Consider the following 21,481-nt stretch of genomic DNA (forward strand, 5'->3'; position numbering starts at 1 on the left):
AATATCAAACATCTTAGGCATAATATGGAACAGGTATTTTTCATCAGGTATTGATATGTTGAACTTTAAGTCCCGGGCCTGGGCTAGGACTGGGTCTGGGGGTTCCCGGAACGCGGCAGAAATTCCTACTCAACGGGTGGGGTGGGAGAGGTGCTGCGGAGTGGTGGGGAGCATCCCAAGGGGTGGAAGAGGGTCTCACCCACGCTGCGCCTGGGCTGGGACCAGTAGTAGGTCCTGCCGGTGCAGGGTAGCCAGACGCTGTCCCACACGCTCACCAGGCCTGGGCTAGGACAAAAAGTAATTTCTAATAATGTTATGTTTTATAAAAAAACCTACCTGTACTGCATACTTTTTTTAGCCTTCAAACATTGTTATTGGTCTATTAATTTGGTTCATACAAGGCCCCTGGCTATAGGCATCATGGAGTTATATGGGACAAAAGCTCCTTGTCATATACTGTATTCTTAAGTACTGGAATATCAGGCTTTGTTTGTTATGATGTATTGGGTCAATAAGATAGAAGTTTCAAGCGTCTCCGTAGTGAAAGCTAGGATGAATTAATCAGATTTTATAATGATTAGCTAGGTTTTTGACCCAAATTTGTTAAGTAGGAGAAAGCATATGATCAAAATGTTTTTAAGGGAGCTTTACTCTCATGGGACCTGTCTATGGCTATTCCTTATCGAGCCTACCATTTGCCTTTTGTTTACACACTTTTTTTAATCCCTTAAAAAAACATAGACTATAAATATTTTTAGAATTCATATTTAAACTTGGATCTGGACTATCCATCAAAATCATTAAGAACCTTTCACATATAATTGCTTAGAGTAACAGAAGATTGTTATCAGCTCAGATGTAATAGTAGTCTAGTAGGGGAACCTACCCATGGTATGAATTAATGAGTACACTAGATATAGCTACTATGGTTCTGGTGGCTACCTTGGAATGTAGCACCTGCTTAATTCACAAAGTTATTAGATCCCTTCTACCATTATCATTGTGATCAGATAGGCACCCTTCATTTATATTAATTAAATCAAGTTGTGACTGACTGTTGTCTGAGGAGTTCAAGTTCTAGGAAAATGAATGAAGACAAGAGGAGGAGAAGGGAAGAACTTAATAGAGGACATTCTGAAAACTGATGCTTTTATGTCAAAACTTACTTTGAAAAGCCAAAGCAAGTATTCACCCACACTCACACCATGTAGGAATCTTGTGTTACCTGGCAAATAAAATTCAACTTCCTTCTGAGTCTGGCACTCAAGACCTTTAGTAACCTACAATAACCTGACATGCCAGCTTTATCCTATCTTTCTCTTATATAGTCAAAGATTAGACCCCATCCCCAAATTGATTAATCCTAAACGTGCACTTCGGGGATGAAGCAACAGGTGCATATCCTTCCTCTTGGTAGCTCTTCTCATGCCCAGGTTATTGCCATAAACACGAAGGGGCTCAGCAAGTGCTGAATGATCGAGCAGATGAGGCAGTAAATGTTGATCTAAGTGTTGTAGTCATTGTTGTAAAGGAAGACAGACAAGGGCATAGCCATGGATATAAAAGCAAATCTATAGGAGGTAGACAGAACACTAAATACTGCTAAGTCAAAGAGAAAGCCTGGATAAGGAGGATACCCAAAGAAAGGAAAAACTCCAAGAAATAGAAAACTTGCAAATAAGAATGAAAACTATGAAAACAAACTAGGCTATTGAAATCTAAGCTAAATCTTACTTTACAGGTACTTCCTGTCAAATTCTTGGATTCATCAGAGAAGTCTACTCCTCTATCAGGCTAAGTAATATGTTCTTCTGATTAGATGCATATATCATTTTAGTTTCAATGTCTTTAAAATATGATTATTTAAGTCAACATTTAAAGTTAGATTTGATATAATCATTTAATTGGGCATTGATTCATCTACACAGAACTCATTACAAAATTCTTCAATTTCACCAACATAATTTCCTTCCAAATTATCTTTTATCTAGATCCTGGAATTCTAAGTGCTATGAAAACTTTGCCAAATAAAAAGCTTTTACATTTCTAATGCTGGCTAGACACAAAGCCATGGAAGATTGTTGAAGAATAAAGCATGCTTGCCAAATGCCAAATACAACTGCTTTCCGCATAATTAATGTCATTCTTGCTGCTCAAGTACCATTTCCATCCTCTAATAATTTCCATTAACAGAGGAAGTTTCTGCAATGATTTTTGCATGCTGCAAACCACCATGGCTTCTAGACACCTTTTAATCAAAATAATGACACTGGGTGAGAAGGGGGGATGGTTAGCAGCTTTACTGTAACCCCGGCTTGCATTTGGTTTGTCATTGTTTTTAATCTCCAAAAAATGTGCAAAGCCTCATCATGTTGACAGTTATTATGTCAATTAAACCTTAGGGCTTTGATTTTAATAATGCTGAACTAAAGAGTTTATACCAAGCACAGAAAAGTATATAAAATGAGTGTGGGGAACAGTTCAAGAAAAAGTAAAAGTATTTTTAAGAAGAAACAACAAAAGTTGAGCAGATGTAAATCTAAGCTCAACTCCTGTGAACTATAATTGCATAAAAATGAACTTTCCAGTATGCAGAAGTGATAGGTCAGCTGAAAATCATAACCTCCCATCTGCCAATTCACACTATTCTTTATTACATTGTTGAAAAATTAAGAACTGTGTTTAGGATACAAATTTATGCAAATGCACAGACAGCAACAATAACAACAAAAAACAGCTTAGGTTTCTCATATGAGCAAAGAAATGGGCAAAGCCTGGTGGTGTGCTAGCTGTCTTGCACCAGGGAAGGGGCAGCGAATGAGCAGCTGCAGGAATTTCTGGACACACTGTCCTGGACTTCTCAATGATCTGAGTACTGAGACCAAGGCCTCCTTACAAGAAGACCACTGCTGAGAGTCTTTCCTTTGTTCCTGAGTTGCTTTTGAAGCCGTGAAAGGCTACATCAAAGCTTCATTCTTCTTTGCCCAAGATGGCTTTGAAAAACATCACCTGAGTCACAGCAAAGTGTGCTAGACCTGTTCTGTGAAATCCACCTAACAGAGATGTGGTGACATCACTTGGACTACGAAATAGTTGTTCTGTATGATGACCTAGAGGAGGGGCTCACTTAAGTTTGGGATCTGTGTTCATGATCTGAATAAAGCTTGACTCATCAGCTCCTTATATTATTAAGGACATAATGCAGAAACAATTCTCATGTGCTTCTTAATAGCCATTGTTAAAATAAAATAATCAGCTTACATCAATTCCACCTTTGAGATGTCTGGCCAGCACTGAGGAGAGGACAGCATGGTCAGCCAGGCTGGCTCTAGGATACAGATGCTCCTGAGCCTCTGACCATGGACTCGGTGGGACCGTGCATTCTAGTAACCCCCGAGGGCTCAAAACCCAAGTTTGAAATCTCTGCCCTGGTTTTAAACATGCTCATTGCAGGGTTCCTACCTATGTACAGAATGAATAGTATCTCATCATATACTATATTCATAAGGACTTAGGCAATGATCTATGTGCATTCTCATAAATTGTTAGACTCTATGAGTACCAGTACCCTGACTGCAGAAATGTAAGTATTGTTAAGATCCTTGTAAGAATATTTGGCTCAAAATGAGAGACCTGGCAGGTAGAGTAGGTAAGACGCACCCAAGGAGCACCACAGTTCCTACTGAACACCTGATTGCAGCATTAATTCTAACTAGGAAGTGCGTGAAGGTCTTTAATTGACCATTGAGAAGTCATGAGCTTAACTTAGCTGGCCTACTTCAGGAGCTGAACAGCAACTGGGCACAATGCTCCAACTCATGTGGGAGTCTTAATGTCATGAATGAAGTCAAGAAACAGGATTCAGCATGTGTAGGGATTAATAGCAGTGAAGTGTGCACTTTATCAAAACATGATTGAGCAGTCTGAGATGGCGCAAAGCCAGGACTACATGTGTGTAGTACTTGGGGTTGGATGGGAAAAGTACGACCCACAGCAGAAGGGTCCTGAGCACCACGGACAGAGTCCCCTTCCGTGGGTGACTGACCTCAGCCACTCAGTCACAAGGTTGGCTGGTGGGTTACTTTAAGCAAGCACCAGCCCCACATTTAGCCCTGCAGTGTGGTGGAAGGCACTGTCACTTAAAAGCACCTCTGCTTCCTTGTTTGAGGAGATGGCCATCCAGGTTACGATCCTTCTAGAGAAAGCAAAGATATAGAGTTTAAAAGGAAGCATCATGTAGCAAAAGGTTGGCAGACAGGAGAAAGAAAGAAAAAAAGAGAAAAGAAAACAACACTGGACACGATTCTCTCTAAGCAAAGAAGCAAAACCCAACTCAGGCTGCTCAGCAATGCAATGCTGGAGTGCCATAGAGGATTTCCCACAGTTAAGGAAAAACACGTGTACCTACTACTCAAGAGTTTTTCCCTTATGGCCCACTGTAGAATGAAAGATGTGCAGAAACCAACAGCCATTTATTATCTGGTATAGTTCTGCACTGTTTTAGCAGACTCAGTTGGAAAACTGGGAAGTGATTTACAAATATCAGCCTAATATTGCTAACATCCTAAGATCTTGGCAAAAGAATGTACAGGCATCTCTACTCATCAATATAATGAAATTAAGAAAAGTGAAAATTTAGGATGAATATTGCAAAGAACTTCTTATGGTATAATCCATTAGGATGAGGGATAATTTCCCAGGGGGAGTTGATTTATATGTTTGGAAACATATAACGCCCATTCATAATGTATTTGTGACAGACATAATGCCATGTCATTCTATAAATCAGATTTACCTTCTATTAGAAGCCTGAGAGTCCTTCCCACTGGAGGATATACTCATGGGCACTGACCTGAGAGGATTTAAAATCCAAAGGGCCCAATTACTAAAAATCTTCCATCATGTAATTGGACTTTGGTATGGAAAATAACACCAGTATTAATCCAAGATGCTTAGAAGAAACAGAGTGAGTTACAACTCTTGAATCTGTCAACTGGCTCAATACGATCAAGAGATAGGCCTCTGGGTATCTTCCCCAGGGACCATGTGAAACTCACTGTTACTCTGCAGACAGCAAAACTGCATAAATTCTACCAGCAAGTCACAGGTGAGTTGCAGACCAGATGAAGATCACTGAATTTAAACTTACAATGTTCATGGAAAAAACATCATTTTCCATTAGAGGGTCATCCATTGGGAACAACCCATCCAAATCAAGAGTAGGTGGAATCATCTTTCATTGGGAACAGAGATCAGACACTATAGTTATTTCTTATGAGCAGAATATATTTATTGAGGGAAAGAAAGCTCCTGTCTGAGAGAAGGACAGGAAGGGGGCCCCAAGCAGGTGGTCAACCAAGACACTATAATTAAAAGAACAGTAAAACTCAAGTGCACATACTTGAGCAAGAGAATGCAGGGCTTCAAAAAGAACAGGAAGAGCCATTTTCGTGCCATTCCTGAGAGCAAGCAATTCCACTGAAGCAAGTGGTATAAAAGTTAGCCAAATCACTTTTAAAAAAAAATCAAAATCCTTTTCTTTTCAATGGCACCCAACTCAGTTAACAGTCCCCACTCACTCCACCTTGCTACACCTTGCTATTCTCAGTTAATGAAAATTCAAAGAGCTGCCCGTAGTTCATATCTTTAATACCCCCTGATTGCTCAGATATTCATGAAAACCTAACTACAAGAACCTTCAAAGATAGAGGGATAGAGGGCTTACTAAAGGTTTTCAGATACACTCCAGATTTCATTAGGCTTGCTGCCACCTTCCTAGTAGAATTGTCCTGATTACCTCCCCATCCTACCCTCTGGATGAACACAATGCAGTGTCAGCAGCATGCTTACAACCAGCAAGGACAAAATACCAGGAAACATGACTAAGTAAAGACCCAAAGAGAAAAGACACGACACTAGCGTGTTTCTGAATGCTAATTTCTACAAGTCACTGAAACGATGCACCTGAGACTGGAGGAGTTTGGCTATTGCCTGCAGACTTGTCAAAGGACATGAAGCCTAGAATCACCCTGTGCACAAAAAAGGAAATTATGGAGGTGTTGGAAGGAAGACACTACCTCATAGGGATTGGAAACCATTCACTAGATAATGTCTTCAAATACCCTGCTCTTGGTGTGAACCATTTAAATACTATGAATTAAGGAGTCCCATTAAATCAGTGTTTTCAGGTTTCAGAAGTAAAGAAATTTTTTACAATGCTACAAATATATATGCAACAATAGCTCTATTATTATGTGCAGTTTGATCAGAATACTCACAGATTACAAAGAATAACATGCTATTTTGTAGCCAATAACACAGTTGCACACAACTGATAGCCCAAATCTCAAAGCACAGTTTAGTTCTGAAATATCCTGTGACCTCTTCTTTTGACAGGCACAGGATATACAAAAAGGTCTGAGAACCATGACTTCGGTCCCTTTTTCTTCCTATGGACTGGGGCCAACTCTGAGGAACAGTTCCACAGGGATTGCATCACTGTAAGGTTTTCGTATCTGTACACTGGGAATGACTGCAGCTATTTCTTCTTTCCATTAATATAGATTTCACAGGTGCATGTGGCCCATGGGCAGCAGAACAGATTTGGTTATGGGGCAATATGTCTATGGTAGGTATGGAGCTAAGAAATGTGGATGGAGGAATTCCATTCAAACTTGTGCACAGCCCTCTGTAGACTGGAAAGCCTGGGCATCACTTCTAAGGCATTTGTGAATGTAACAGCCTCGGGCAAAGGCAATCTGGGATGCAATCATTGACCATCTCTCCTGAAAAATGACTCTCTAGAACTGGACCTTAGAAAAACACAGCAAGCAGGCATGATAGCACACATTTACAGCCCCAGAACTCTGGGAGGCTGAGAAGGCTCAAGCTTGAGCCCAGTGTGGGCAGTTTGGTGATTTAGCAACTCCTTGCCTCAAAAAAGGGGAGGGAGGGATAGGCTGAGCATGTAGCTCAGTGCAAATGCCCTGGATTCCACTTCCAGGACAACAAGACAAGAACATAGCAAGTTATACCAAGACCAACTTCCTTTCCTGCTAAATATGAGTATTACTCATAGTAAATACATCTTAGAAAATTAGCACTAAGAGTCAACAGTGCAAATGGACTCTAAGAGGACTGAATGATCTTACCCCAAGAGACCCACCCAGCTGGGACCCAAGTAGCTCTGTACCTGTCCCTCTGTGCCACTTGTGTACATTGTCCCCCACACTGTGCTTCCAAGCAGACAAGTGTGTGGCTTCCAGGGGAAGACCACTGCTTGCTTCTGCCCTCCACTAGTTTGAGTCTCTGTTTAAAGACCTCCTCTTCCAAGTAGGCTGCCCTCACCACATTGTTAGCACAGGGCCTCTGGCCCAGTGTCTCGGTTACCCTGACTGTTACTGTGGCCCAGGGTTTACTTTGTGTGTTCATTATCTATTTCTCCTTACATATGTAAACTCCCTGAGATCTGGGACTTTGTTATCTCTCCCTATCACCTAGACCACTATGTAGAAACATTCACTTTGTCACTATTTAAGAGAAGTTGTTATAAATCAGTTTTCTAAAAATCCACACCTCCACTCTTCTTTTTCCAGTACCTCATCTGATTTTCTTTTCCTTTTCCTCTTTCCCTTTTCAGAAATAAATAAATACACATAGCATAACCCAGTGTAAGAAGTCTGTCTTTATTTCTTTCCTTGACTCTGAGAGAGTGGTTGGATGCATGGTGATTTTTTCCATCCCTGAGAACCTTCTACATTGAAATCTTTGTGTGAAGAGTATTTATTTTCACAGATTTCACTAATTCTCATCACATGCGGGTGTCTTCATTAACCCTGATCATTTATATTACTGATTTTTAATCTGGGTGATGAAGGATTCTTTTAGTGTGTATTTTAAAATTTGCCTGGGAAAAAGTCATTTCCACAAGATGAATTCTTATTTACAAGAAAGGTAAATGGGATAAGGTAATGAGAGATACAGGGAGGTGATGAAAATAAGTTTTTATTTCCTACATTCATTATTTTAACAGTTAATCTATGGAAACTTGCATGCACAAAAAATTTGGTAGCTAGAGGAATAAAATAAGTCAAAGTAAGCCACACTTGTTTAGAGTGTGGGCTTTCATTTGTGTGCCTTCTGTCGTCAAGGTATACAACAACACACTCAGGCGCTGGGGTGTCCCTCGGATCAGCTGAACTGTTTTATTTATGATCATTATTTTTCCTCCACCTTCCTTTGGGGGAAGAAAATGAAAAAATTAAAATTTATAAATTCAAAATATCCACATCTTAAAGAGAATATGTTTAATATTTTCCTTGAGTGAAAAGAGAGGGATGGACATATTTTGCTTTCCTTTCCCCACAATGAAAGTTGAAACAGTGATTTTGTGTTATTATAACACTCATCATTTCTCCCTCTAATTTGGATGGTTTTTAATAAAGCTCCATTGATTCCACTGAAAGGAATTCCTCCTGGCAAAAGCAGAACACACACACTGATTGCTAAATATGCAGCAATTATCATATTCAGCAGCATACTTTAATATCTTATTTATAGATGTACCTATCTATAATTTGCTTTAATTAAGTTGCATTGATTTTAATGACAGGAGTGATTTTCAGAGATGGGGGCTCATGCCACACGCCCCTATGAGCTCTGGTCTCTCTCTTTTTAAGGTGGGCTGCAGTTTTGTGGACTCCAGGCAAACAATTCCAACTTGGTAAAGTTTGAGGGGAATTTTCAATATCAACACCTCAGAATCTACCCTGTCCATCAGAAAAGTGTGTGGAACCATTATGGAACTTTGTGCAATGAAAGCAGAAAAACAATTTCGAAGTGGGTTTATTTGTGCATAATCTCATCTCAGGATAAAGCTGTGCTTTTTCCTTAGACAACCACACTCTGGTGTGTAGTCTGCAGTAGCGCTTCACCCCTCCAGGAAGAACTAGCTCCTCATCACTCCCCTTGTCAGCACGGCCAGCACCGTCAGATAGTTCCCTCATGTGAAGGCACTTCTTGATCACTTTTTACACTCACCCCAGTGAAAGTTCTGGGGGAACTGGAGCCAAGCACTGTCACACTTTTGTCCTTTTCAACACCCCTGTTCAAAGGTGAAGGTCTAGCTGAGGACATAAGACACCAAGCACAAGGAGATAGCAAGTATATTTTTAAAGGCTCTAAAATATTACTCATCATGACCAGAAACAATTTCTCTTCCTTTTTTACTGGATGAAGAGCTAAGCACTGCTTCTATAAATCTTCACACCTCTGAAGGTGCCAACAGTCATTTTGCATGAATTATCCATGTTCGAATGCCAAGGCATGATCACAAAGGAAAACTCTGAAGACAGTTATGCCTGTGCATTCACAGATTCTGGTTACCATTTTTCACTCACTGATTATTGCTACAAGTGTTGATTAATGGTGGTGTTCACGCTGCTAGAATGCATTTCCCTGGAGGTAAAGAAAACATTCAAGGGGGGAAAACCCAGAAAGAAGGAAAGATAATAATCAACCCATCCTTCCGCTATTCTATAATAATCCTGTGGAGGGTGTGCAAATCACGGCTCCTGATCATCACCGTTACCAGCTTAGGAGCTGCTTCACTCAGAAGATCATCCATATGCATCAGATCACCAATTTGTCAATCAGTTTATAAGGCAATTAAATGTTCCCTAATCTCTTGCCTTTCCTTTGGGAAAAGATAAAATGGTACACACAGTGGGGCTCCAAGAGTGAAGTCAGGATATTGCCTACCTGGTGCCTCTCCTGGGTCTCACTGCCCTACCTGAATGCCACGAGATGGTGGCCTCGGTGACAGTAATGAAGACCAGAGCCTCACTGAGACTGTCTAGCTAAGTACTTATTTTTCTCTCATTAGTAATGCCATCTTTCTTATCCAGGGAGATAACTAATACTTTGGTTTAACAGAGCAAGAATATTTCTTGAACAATGCAATCTTACAGGAGATATGAAAACTACAGAAGAGAATACAGCAGACTTGCTTAACCAGGATGCTGTTTCAGTGGCTTAGACTTCAGCTTGATCTGAGATCTGCTTGGAGGACTTAGGGCCTCTGATCTTGAAGGCTATCAGTTTCCTTTGCTCAGCACATCGAGATCGTTTCTGGCGTGTGTTTCTCTCCCTGGGTGGCTTTTTCTTATCACTAATCCTATGATGTGTTTTTGTTCTTCTGACTCTTAATTGTCTCTAATGAGGGGCAGACTAGCAATGGCCGCATTTGCAGTTTTTCTCTTGATTTAAGTGGAAAGAATAATTAGTATAAATTACAGTGAAAGAGCTTAAGAACCCCCCACAAGTTGGAAGCAAAGAACACGTGAGCTTATGATGTCCTATGCTCCTGCATGGAGTTTGCACTAGTTCCTCCGCTGCAGGCAGGTGAAGGCTTGTGTTGGCTTGCAAAGAACACAGTCTATGGACACACGGCTGTCTCATCTTTCAGATTGTATACCTTCTTCTTTGACAACTCATTTCTGGCCTCTGTTCTGGCAGTGTCCAGTGGTCCTTCACTACACAGTTTCTCGACAGCAGTTCTTATCCAGTTGATTTGTGCCTCAAGAGTCAACTTTTTTTTTCCTACTTCCTCTTGAATTTGCTCATCTTGGGTCTCTGTGCATATGATTCAGGAAGGTATTTTTCATTGCTTTCTCTTTCAGAGGAAATATGCAAAACATTTTTGTAAGATACTATGAAAGAAAAGAACCCAACTTAGCTCTCTTCCCTTGCCCACACAGGCCAGAGTCACTTTGTCATCCTTGGAATATCTCCCTCTGGCTCCTCAGGAAGGATCACCTTAAAATAACAGCTCTCTTATGGCTACAGTAGTAGATGTTCAACTCTCAGCCACTATATGAACTAAATCACATGCCATCCTAAAAGGAAGCAGACAAAGGAGAAAAGGAGAAAATAAAAGGTAGAAGGTAATGAATCAATAAACATTTGAAGTCTTGCACCGCATCCACAAAGTCCTTCTTTTTACCACAACTGTATCGATTCCTACAAAGCAGAACTGCATGTAAATTAAATCAATATCTTAGGACACTGGTAACTATTCCCCATGCAAAGGTTCTTGTGAACAGCAAATGATAAGTCTTCAGCATATTGGGGAAACATACTTTCTCCAAGCTCTACCAGCAGTTCAATGGTGGCAGAGAGAACGTGGCTGCATATTTAACAAGCTGCAGCTGTAAGGTTAAACGTGTTTAGCATTTCCTTTCCATATGCTCTCACATGCCCGCCTTTGCATCTTGTGCTAGAAATGTACATACCCTACGGACAGCATTTCTTATTCTTCACAGTGCTGTTGGGTGGCACCTTTCATTGCCTGCTTATACCAAGCTGCCAGTTGGTATAGCTTCCCTGTGATCTGGTATTATCTTTCATTTCTGCTACCAGATGGATGCCAGATGGGTAATTGTAGCCAGGGCTTCTGCTCAAGGTCCACCCCAGAACCCATGGGCCTGGGGCTGTCAGTCTGCTGACCTGAAAATGGTGCTTCAAAGAAATACTTTGCAAGACCGTAGGCATCTGTTCCCTACTCTAATGACCTTTTAAAAAAACCAAGGAAAGAAAACCCGCATAGTCAAGGTTTTCTTTAACTAGATGTTACATCTATAAGAAAAAAGGAAAATGGTTGTATAGTGTCTCCTGGATGTCAAGCACATTTCCAGTTAATGGCCCATCCAAAAAGCCACCGACGCAAGCAGCCATGTCTGTAGAGACAGTGAAGCATAATCAATATGTTCCTTTTCAGTGATAGCTTCACGATGTAGTCTCCCTCCTGACAGGCAGCCTTTATATAACATTTTCTGAGGTAGAACAGGTAAAAAAATGAGGGGGAAAAACAATTGGAGGAGTTCTGAAAGTTCTAGGGATTGTTAGGGAAGAAGCAGTGCTGAAAAGAGGAGTGTGGAAGCGGGTGGGAGAGATCTGTTGCAAGAATCCATCCCTAACCCATTTCTCTTAAATGGATGCCTCCACTGTCACACCCAACAAATGACACTGAAAAACATATTCTGATGGACCATCTGGCAGCTCCAAGTGTGTGTTTCAACAGTTCATTGTGAAAGTTCATTTTATAAATTAACTGCAAATAAAGTGGAATCTTCTAACCACGTGCCCATACAATGCTGTCAACCTTTTATTTCCCCAGCAAACATCAAAGCAGATCCAGTCCATGCTAAACTCTCGTTCTGAAGAAGTCATGATAAATAGTTATGTGTTCCCGGAGGTTACTATAGCAACACTTTCTTTTTCAGGTCATCCACTTACGAAGGTAACATTTGCATTCAAATATGTTGGAAGTTAATTTTTTTAATACTCCAGTGAGGTCATGCTATCATATCCATATTTATTATTGCAAATTCCATGAACTGAGATTGACTTAATCTATAAGAATACTTGAATGAGATGTTTAAGCCATAGGTGTAATTGGTGGTATTATCAAATAGGTACTTACACACCACCAAAGATGCTAACCAAATTATCTTTTGTTGTGCAAGAAAATGTTAGCAATAATTAATAACTGCTGTCATCTCTTTGTTAACTTGAGTACTTAAAAATTTTGTGTCATCTCCAATGTAGGGTGAAGAGGCTAGAGATGTGAACATAGGACAGGTGTCAATAGATATGTGCCTTGTCTTTGATGACTGCTAGAGGGCCATGCCTCAATTTATCCATTTGGGGTATCAAAATTCAATTTGGCAAGAATGTTTTGAAGGTTGGTAGCACACCAGGCATGAGGTTGGGCACACTTGGGCTGAGATGTGCACAAGCTCTTCAATAAATACTTTTCTGGCACGAGGTGATAGTTCACTTTTATTTCCTGGTACACACAGGAAATGTTAGAGAAGAGCTGCCAGGAAGGGGAGAAGTGGCTGGAGCAGCAGGGCCAAGCTCTGTGAAAGAGTCCTGCAACAGAATAGACACATGAAATGTGAGCATGGCCTCCCATGAGATGGCTCGTGGGGCCACTGTCCAACCTCTCCATTGGATCACCTTTGTAGACCACACCTGGGATTGTAGAAGCTGGCTGTTTGCAAGCACTCTGGGAAAGTATCTTTGCACGTTAGAGAGCACAGGGACATCTCAGCAGCAACTGACTCACCTCTGATTCAGTCAAGTGTCACCAGCACCTTGAACCAGATGGTCCGAGGATGCCCAGGCTACACAGTAGAGGCAGCTCAATTTTGGACCTAGTGAGATTTCTGTATTGAATCTGGAAGAATCCCTTCTCCCCCCAGTATCTGAGAAAGACCAAAAGACAAAGCTGCAGAACTCAACCAGCTTTTCAGCATGTCCTCTTAAACAATGGTACCATGAGTTGAGAGTGGAAAGAAGGAGGTAGAGCAGGAAGCTGGAATAGATTGCAAGGAGGGTGGAGCCTTTCATTTGCTCTCAGACACTGTTGCAGAGACAGCAGGGTCTCACAGCTGACATCCAGAGGCTTTCTTTGGCTGAGGTGACCTGCAGGGGCCACTTTCACTGCCCTAGTCAGTTATCACCACACAGAAGCCTACTTGGTATGCTGCAGCTGATGGAAAACTGAAACATTAATGACTTGTTTTACCAGCACCCCAAGCCAAAGTTCACCTATATAAAAGAAGTAAGAGCTAAGCTTTTTCTTTTTTATGGATGTTGGTCACGTACTTCAGAATCAAAAACCTTGCTGCAGTCAAAAATGACTACGCTATTTTTCCCCCTTGTCAGGAGCCAGACACTGTTCTCTACAGGAGGACATTAGGTTGTACTTACAAGATCTGTGCTAACCACTGTTTCCTGCAGTGTGTGTGTGTGCCTGTGCCTGCGCATGTGTGTTTATGTTTCCAAATAGATTGTTTAATTATCTGCTCCATTATCTTCCTGGAGCTGAGCTTCATCGCATCAAGCATATTTATCAATAAGAAATGAATGCCATCCTGGAAACTGATTTGTTCAAGGTAACTTTCATTATAGCTGCACTTGCTGTGTCTAATGATGGCTCTATACTTGTGCTGTTTTATTTATAGCTGCTAACTTCTCACTTGCCTTTTTCACCATCTGAAAGACAAGTGGAATCTCAGTGACCGCTTGTGTCCCTTAACAGAATTAATTACCTGGAAAGGGGGTATGGACCTATGAAGACAAGAATCACTTAAAATCACTTATTATTGATGAAAATTGGCCTCTCTCACTCCACATCTCAGAAGCATGCATACTGCAAGGGTTATAAACTATATCGCAATGCAATGACTATTAAAGACAGAGTGCTATGCAGAAATGGCAATCTTGTAAGTTGAAAATTTTTCCATGTCAGTTAATTCACTATCTTACATGCCTTTCCTCACTAGAACTAAAATAGGTAGTAATATGGAATGTGGCATCTGTCATGTTTGTTCCAAAGTTAAAAATGGAAATATGGCCAGGCAGTAAGTGCCACAAACAGAAGATGAGCAGTTTGACATCAGAGTTGAGCTTGCTATCAAGTTGGAAAATCATGCTTATGGCACTGAAGCCTGAGAGCTCCTGTCGGCTTTCTCATTGCTGTACTTCTGGGTACACAAGTGAACAAAAATTTCAGGAAAAGGAGCCATAAGAACAAGGCATTCTGTAAAACTGTACCTTGCAATATTGTAACAACCCTTGTATCTTTTGAATTTCAAGGCCAGGCTCTGTCATTACAAGATGTAGGGGCAATAGGTGAGTGGGACAGACTATTGACAGCAGCATACAGGCAAATAGAAGCTCTTGGGTGTCACAGCAGATCCCCATGTGTTATGGTTCTGTGTTTAGTTGCCCCCCTCAAAGCCTCATGCAGTGATGGGGCGGCTTCTAGAGCTTGTGATTAATTCATAATCCAATGCTGAGATTATGGGTATGAGTGCTATACCTGCCCTGGGATGGGTAATCTGAATTACAATCTATGGGGGGAAAAGAAGCTAGCTAGCTGCCCCTTCCTTTGCTTTTTGCTGTCTTCCACAGCCACAAGCTGTTGCCCTCTGCCATGTGTTACTCTGCTTTACAGCCAGCTTAGTATGGACTAAAACCTCCACTAACTATGAGCTAAATAAACCTTTCTTTCCTTAATTTTGGGTGTTGGGTATTTTGTCCCAGCAATGAGAGAAAAGTAACTGAGACACCATTTGTGACTGTGAGGATAGACAGGGACAGAGGTAAGATGGTGGACCAGAGAGAAAAGGAGAGAATTAAAGAAACTAAACAGAATATATGTCTGAGATTGTCTATGACAAGCTGTCAAGCAGTTAAGTTCAAAAGGGTGACCAATCCAGGTCAGAGAATTGCAGTAGTAGGATCCTGTGGGTACCAGAGATGGCAGGCTCAGTGACATCGGATATTCTTGAGGAGATGAACCCCAGATCATAAGACACAGGATGTCATAAAAATCAGAGCAGGGCTAGATTGATTCTAAGAGAAGTTTTCAAAAGGTATCTTTTAGCTTTTCACACATGAGCCAAGGTCTGAGCACAAATCATGGACTCATAGGTAGAACCCACATGACCATATTTGCAGAAATGAAGGGGACAGGTGAGCAGGACAGCAGCCAAGCGCTGTGCCGAAATCCTTGCGGGCTGGGGTTGCCACCCAAGTGCAAGGTAGATTGCTCCTTGTGAGAACAAACAAACTCTCCGTGAAGCTGAGTGCCTTGTGCTCCAATTGGAATCTACAATGAGAAGCTTCTGTTGTATTATAGACATAGCTCTGTCATTAGGTTAGTATCTGCACTACAGGCTTCAGGCTGGGAACTAATAGAGTCACACAACCAATACATTCATAGCAGGTGCTTCATTTTTAATTTTGAACAGTTTCAATAATGTAACTTGATAGAAAACAAAGCATTGCTATATTGATAGGGAATTACAAAAGCATAATACTCAACATCATATTCTGATTGTGTTTTTTCATATCTTCAATATAAAAAAAACCAAAACCCTTAGCTCTCCGAGTTTCTGTGGCCTTTGAACTTAGCCCTCTGTGAGTTACCTTGATATAAAATCAGAAAAAGAGCATCATAATCGCATTTGGTAGCTTCTTGTGAAAGTGAGAAAACTGATTTGGAAGTTTTATACACTATATTTTACTTTCAGGGGCATTTAAAGAAAAAGTGGGAGTTAGTAGTACAGGAGGGGGAAAGTCCTAACATCTTCCTGCCGTCCTGATAGCTGTGCATTGTTTTGCTGTGGGGACAAGATGGCTGCAGCTCTGTTGATGGCCTTAGTGTCGCAATGCAATGAGCCTTGTTAGGCTCATCATTAAGAAATCCCTTATCCCAGAGTTATGAGCTTTCATGGACACAGACGTGGGCAATGACCAATGGACCCCTTGCCATCTACACTAATGGCCCAGATTCTGGATGAAATGTCCACAAACATACAAACCAGGGGACACTTGCACAAACATTAGGGACTGAGAGAATCTGTTAGAAATGGTACCACAAGCCACACTGAGAAGGAGGTGTGGGTCTAGCTCAGAGTCATTCTTCCTGGGAGCAGACAAGAAGGCTGGTTCATTTGAAGGCTGAGGAGAAGGGTGAGGTCACTGACCAGTAATGAGTTTCACATGGGGTTTTTCTAGTGTTGGCCTGTGGCATTCTGAACAGCACACTGGGATAGCCCAGTTTCCTCCATGTGGCTTTTGCAAGTAAGGCTGGAGAAGACAGAATCTCTTTAGTGATCTGATGGGCAATAAATAGTACAAGGAACAAGAGGAGAGGTAACTACAGGGGACATATGATGAGAGTGCAGGGAAAACAGAAATTAGCGCACAGAAAGATCAGCCTCAGACAGGGAATTCAGAAAACTGAGTGGAAGGAAGTCTCCCCTTCACATATTGCTCCAGATTCTAGATCTTTCTGTCCTTACAACCTGACACATCTGCTAAGAGATGTGAGTTCAGATGAGAGCCAGCCCTCCTATGGAAGCCCAGGAGGGCATGAGGAGCGCTCCCATGTAGGGAGGTGAGAACTTAGCAGGCTGCAGGGTCTCAGTTCAGGGTCTACACCCACACACAAGGTCAAAAACAGAAGGGGGCCAACATGAGGCCATCTGTAGAAACAACCCAGTGAGAAGCTTACAAAGCCAGTGAAGACAGTAATCTGCATACAAGTTTCGGTAAAAAATTTGAATATCATGAATAAAGCAAGAATCCCCCAAGCTCGACATCAAAGAAACAGGTTGCTTTATGAAAGAAAAAAAGTCAGGTCAGATTCCAATTTCTCTTTCACTACTATCAAGACCAAAGAATTTTCAGGAAATAAAAGCTGTGAGAAACAGGCAAATCACTCATTCAGCAAGTATTTCTCACTTCCCTCACACACCAAGCATGGTTCTAAGAGTTGAGATTTATACGTCCAAAATATCAGGTTTCAAGGCTTTGGAAATATAGTATCTGCATGCTCCCTGACATGAATTACTCAAAAGGCTGAACAGCTTAACTAAAAGATTAATCAAGATACAGAGCACCACAAAGGAAATGGTATAAGAAAGGACTGGCACGGGGCACTGCACGTAATCTCTGGGGGCAGGAAACACACTGCACAAAAGTACTGGAAAAAAGAGATGTGCAGTGCAGTCTTCTCTAGTAGCAGAGCAACCGAAAACACCAGAGTTTAAAAAGTGTGAGGGAGAGTTGTGAGCACATGCAGTGATTTTACTGTATTCCCTTCATATGGAAGGACTTTGATACAAATTATTCCATGTTTTGATGACAATGGAAAAAGCAGATGAAAGAATTTTTTTTTTTTTTACAAAGTCAGTACGATTTAAATTACTAAAAAAAGTCAAAGAAAATATTGAAATTGAAAGAGGAAATGGGATAAGAAACAGAAAACGGGAAAAGGTGTACAGAACAGAAAGCCCAAAACAGACTGACAGAAAGAATAAGAATACAGAGCAGATAGAAACAAGCTTCGTGTGTCTTTGGAAGAAAAGCCTCGTGATCAATTAGACATTGCCATTCTAGACCTACTGTGGGGGGGGGAGGGGGAGGGGGCAGAAGGGCCCCAGAGCGCAACTGTGGATGGAGACGGTAATGGGCTGCCTGCCTCTGACTGGCCAAGAAGGTTTTATATAAGCATTAATATACATCCAGAAACAATACAGTTAATATAATTATTTAACCATATTTTCCTGTAGGAGACACATTTCTCATTTTAAACATGACATCGGGATACTTTTTGATAGACTTTACATTTAATATGGTGCTGGCTTATTTTTTTGTTCTTTTTCTGAAAAGGTATTTATTCAATTTATTGTGCATATAGCTAAGCTGACTTACACTTTAGGTAATAGGATCAACATATGTGTGCATAATCTACTAGCATGCCAGAATTAAAAGTCAGAGATTTGTGTCTGTTTTGCTTTTGTTAAATCTCTGGCACCTTAAAAAAAATAATAAAATAAATCTCTGGCACCTTAATTGTGTCAGGGATAACAGAGACATCAAATAATTACTTATCAAATAATTAATATGTTAGACAAAGTATTTTCCATTTAATCAGAATTTTATTATTTTTTATTTATTTATTGCAGTACCAGGGATTGAACTCACGACCTTGCATTTGCCAGGCAAGCACTTATTCTACTGAGCTATCTCCCTGGCCCTTAATCAGAATTTTAAATATAAAAACTTACCATAGTTCTAAAAAACATGTTACAAAGCAAAAATTCTAGATTAACTGCCCTTGACTTCGAAGCATTACAAGTATACTAGAATATCTTTCTTTCTTTCTTTCTTTCTTTCTTTCTTTCTTTCTTTCTTTCTTTCTTTCTTTCTTTGGAACGGTCTACACAGTGTTCAGGGTCTCACTACTAGATCGAACTTGTAGTGAGTCTCCTGTTTACAGCCTCCCAAGTGCTGGGATTACAGGCATGTGCCACCATGCCCAGTCTCAATGTCCTCTCAGCACACCCCGGGGGCAGTGCTGGCAAGGCAGGCCCAGGGATTGAAAGACTTTTAATGAAAAAATCTAACTCCTTGAAAACTAAAATGATACATCACTATTCATGAAGGAATAATCTCTTTTAGAATATCTAGAAGAAAATTCCCATTAATATTTCTGTAAATATATAACAACTAAGTTCAAAGGCAAACTTATTTAATTACATTGCTATTAAATATTACTAAAAAGTAATGAAATAAAATAAATAGTTTAAGAATAACTTTGCTTCATATGTTTTTAGGGAAAGAAAATAATGAAGTAAAAGTAAATGTAGCATAAAGTATAAATGTAGAATTATTAAATATATTATATGGTACAACATAGGTGAGATTAAAATTAGGAAATTTCAGAGAAACAGATAGCTTTATAGAAAAGAACACATTTCCAAAATTTAGCAAAGGTGGAAACATTTCCTTTTCCAAAGATGTCTGTATACAGAAAAATTTGAAAGAAGTGTCAAACAGTTGCTCATAAGAAAGCAGCAAGCTAGATGTTTTTACTGCTGAATTAAGTTTGTATAATATAGTAATTACTACATTATGGAAATTCTTACAAGGCTTATAAACACATGGAAAAACCACTAGATCATTTTGAAAGGTAATATAAACCTTCTGTGTAAAACTCCAACATTCTAAAAAAAGAAACAAAAGTAAATATCAATTTGACTGTAAATAAGATGTAAAATCACAAATAAAATACTATCAATCCATCTCTTTTGAAAGGATAAAAAGAGACAATGTACAAATACAGGTCTATTTTGTTTTCCAGAATTAAAAAACCTATTCAATGATAGAAATTATTGATATCAATCCTCACATTAATAGAAAAAGAAAGAAAGCAACATGATCACCGTGACAGACATTTCAATGCCATCTGCAGACACCAGCGGACACCCTTGGTTTTCTCACACAGAAACGAAAGCATCTTCCCCTCCCATGTGTTCTAGGAGGCAAGGGTCTACAAAGGTTTTCCAAGGGCATTTGCCAGCCAAACAATCCTACATTAAGCACATTTAAAGCTGAGGAGGAAAAAGGTAAAGGCTGCAAGCGAATAAATAGTACATAAAAGAAATACATATGGTCAATGAACTTGTATAATGCTCAACTTTATCTTTAAGAAATGAACAAAAATTGATGTTTTGTATCACTGAAGGTAAAATTTAGGAAAAATAAAAAGTTTTAAGAGGGTTATGAACCTTGTATTAAAAGATCATTAATATTTATTCAGGGTTTTTTTTTTTTTTTTTTTTTTTAGGGAAGGGTCTATAGGGTGTTCAGGGTCTCACTACTAGATCAGACTTGTAGTGATTTGCCTATTTACAGCCTCCCAAGAGCTGGGATTATAGGTGTGTGCCCCCATGCCCAGTCTCAATTGCCATCTCAGCACGCCCCCGGGAGTGGGGCTGGCACAACAGTCCTGGGGATTGAATCCCTGACCTTTGTGCCTGTTGCAGGCACTTTAATCCACTGAGCTATTTGGCTGGTCCTTATTCAGGGTATTAATGTATATGTTGTTACATAAATAGAAACTTACTAAATTACCCAGGTTGAAGTTGAATAATTTGTACCAAATTTTAAAATAATCAAATAATGTACTGCCTTTAAAGAAATATGAATACAAAAATTCATATGTAAAGCTGATTATTATATTGCCTAAGATAAACTGTAAACAATTAGATAGCCCATAAAGGTATAGTGATTAACCAATTCTAGAATAGCTTTCTAAAAATACTCTGCAGAAATCATTAAATTCATATTTTTGAAACATATTTTAATGGCATTAAAAATGTTCATAAGATGGATGAAAAAGCAACTTAGACAACAGTATAATGAGGATTCCATCTTAATCACTGCATGTTATATGCATGTGTGTTTTGTGTGTGTGTATATATATATGAAAATACAACATAAACAGTGGTTATTTTTGAGTGTTTAGATAATTAATTAATTCCTCATTTTAATGCCTTTACCAATGTCTAATTGTTTTTAGAGTGAACATTTACTACTTTCATGATAAAATTTTAGCTATAAAGAAAAAATAGATATGTTAAGGAATATAAAAAAGCCAAGAATATGCCAAGAATATTCATATGGTCTGCTAAATACTTCTTGCCATATAACTATAATTTCTTTTATATATTTATTCTAGAGCTAATTACTACATTATAGAAATTGTTACAAAGCTTACTAACAGATGGAAAAACCACTAGATCATTTCACAAAGGTAATATAAACCTTCTGTATAAAACGGTAACATCTAAAAAAGAAACAAAAATAAATATCAATTTGACTGCAAATAAAATATAAAATCACAAATAAAATAATATTTTATTAAATGGTAAGCTATTAGCTGTCAAAATCAACTAAATTATGTGGAAATTCTATTTATCTATATCCTTGGTGCCGGGGAGATGGCTCAGTGGAATAACTGCTTCCCTGGCAAGCGCAAGGGCATGATTTCAAACCCTGGTTCCGCCAAAAAATAAAAAATAAATAAAACAGTGTTTATATCCTTCCATCCATC

At 39.7% G+C, this 21,481-nt stretch overlaps 1 protein-coding gene across 1 annotated transcript in view; it reads right to left on the reverse strand.

The window, feature by feature from the left end:
* Positions 1–21,481, reverse strand: part of Pard3b (par-3 family cell polarity regulator beta) — a 1,028,738-nt gene that overhangs the window by 68,889 nt on the left and 938,368 nt on the right. The window lies entirely within an intron of this gene.

Source organism: Octodon degus, unplaced genomic scaffold (assembly GCF_000260255.1).
Source record: "Octodon degus isolate 3935 unplaced genomic scaffold, OctDeg1.0 scaffold00016, whole genome shotgun sequence".
NCBI classification, from domain to species: domain Eukaryota; kingdom Metazoa; phylum Chordata; class Mammalia; order Rodentia; family Octodontidae; genus Octodon; species Octodon degus.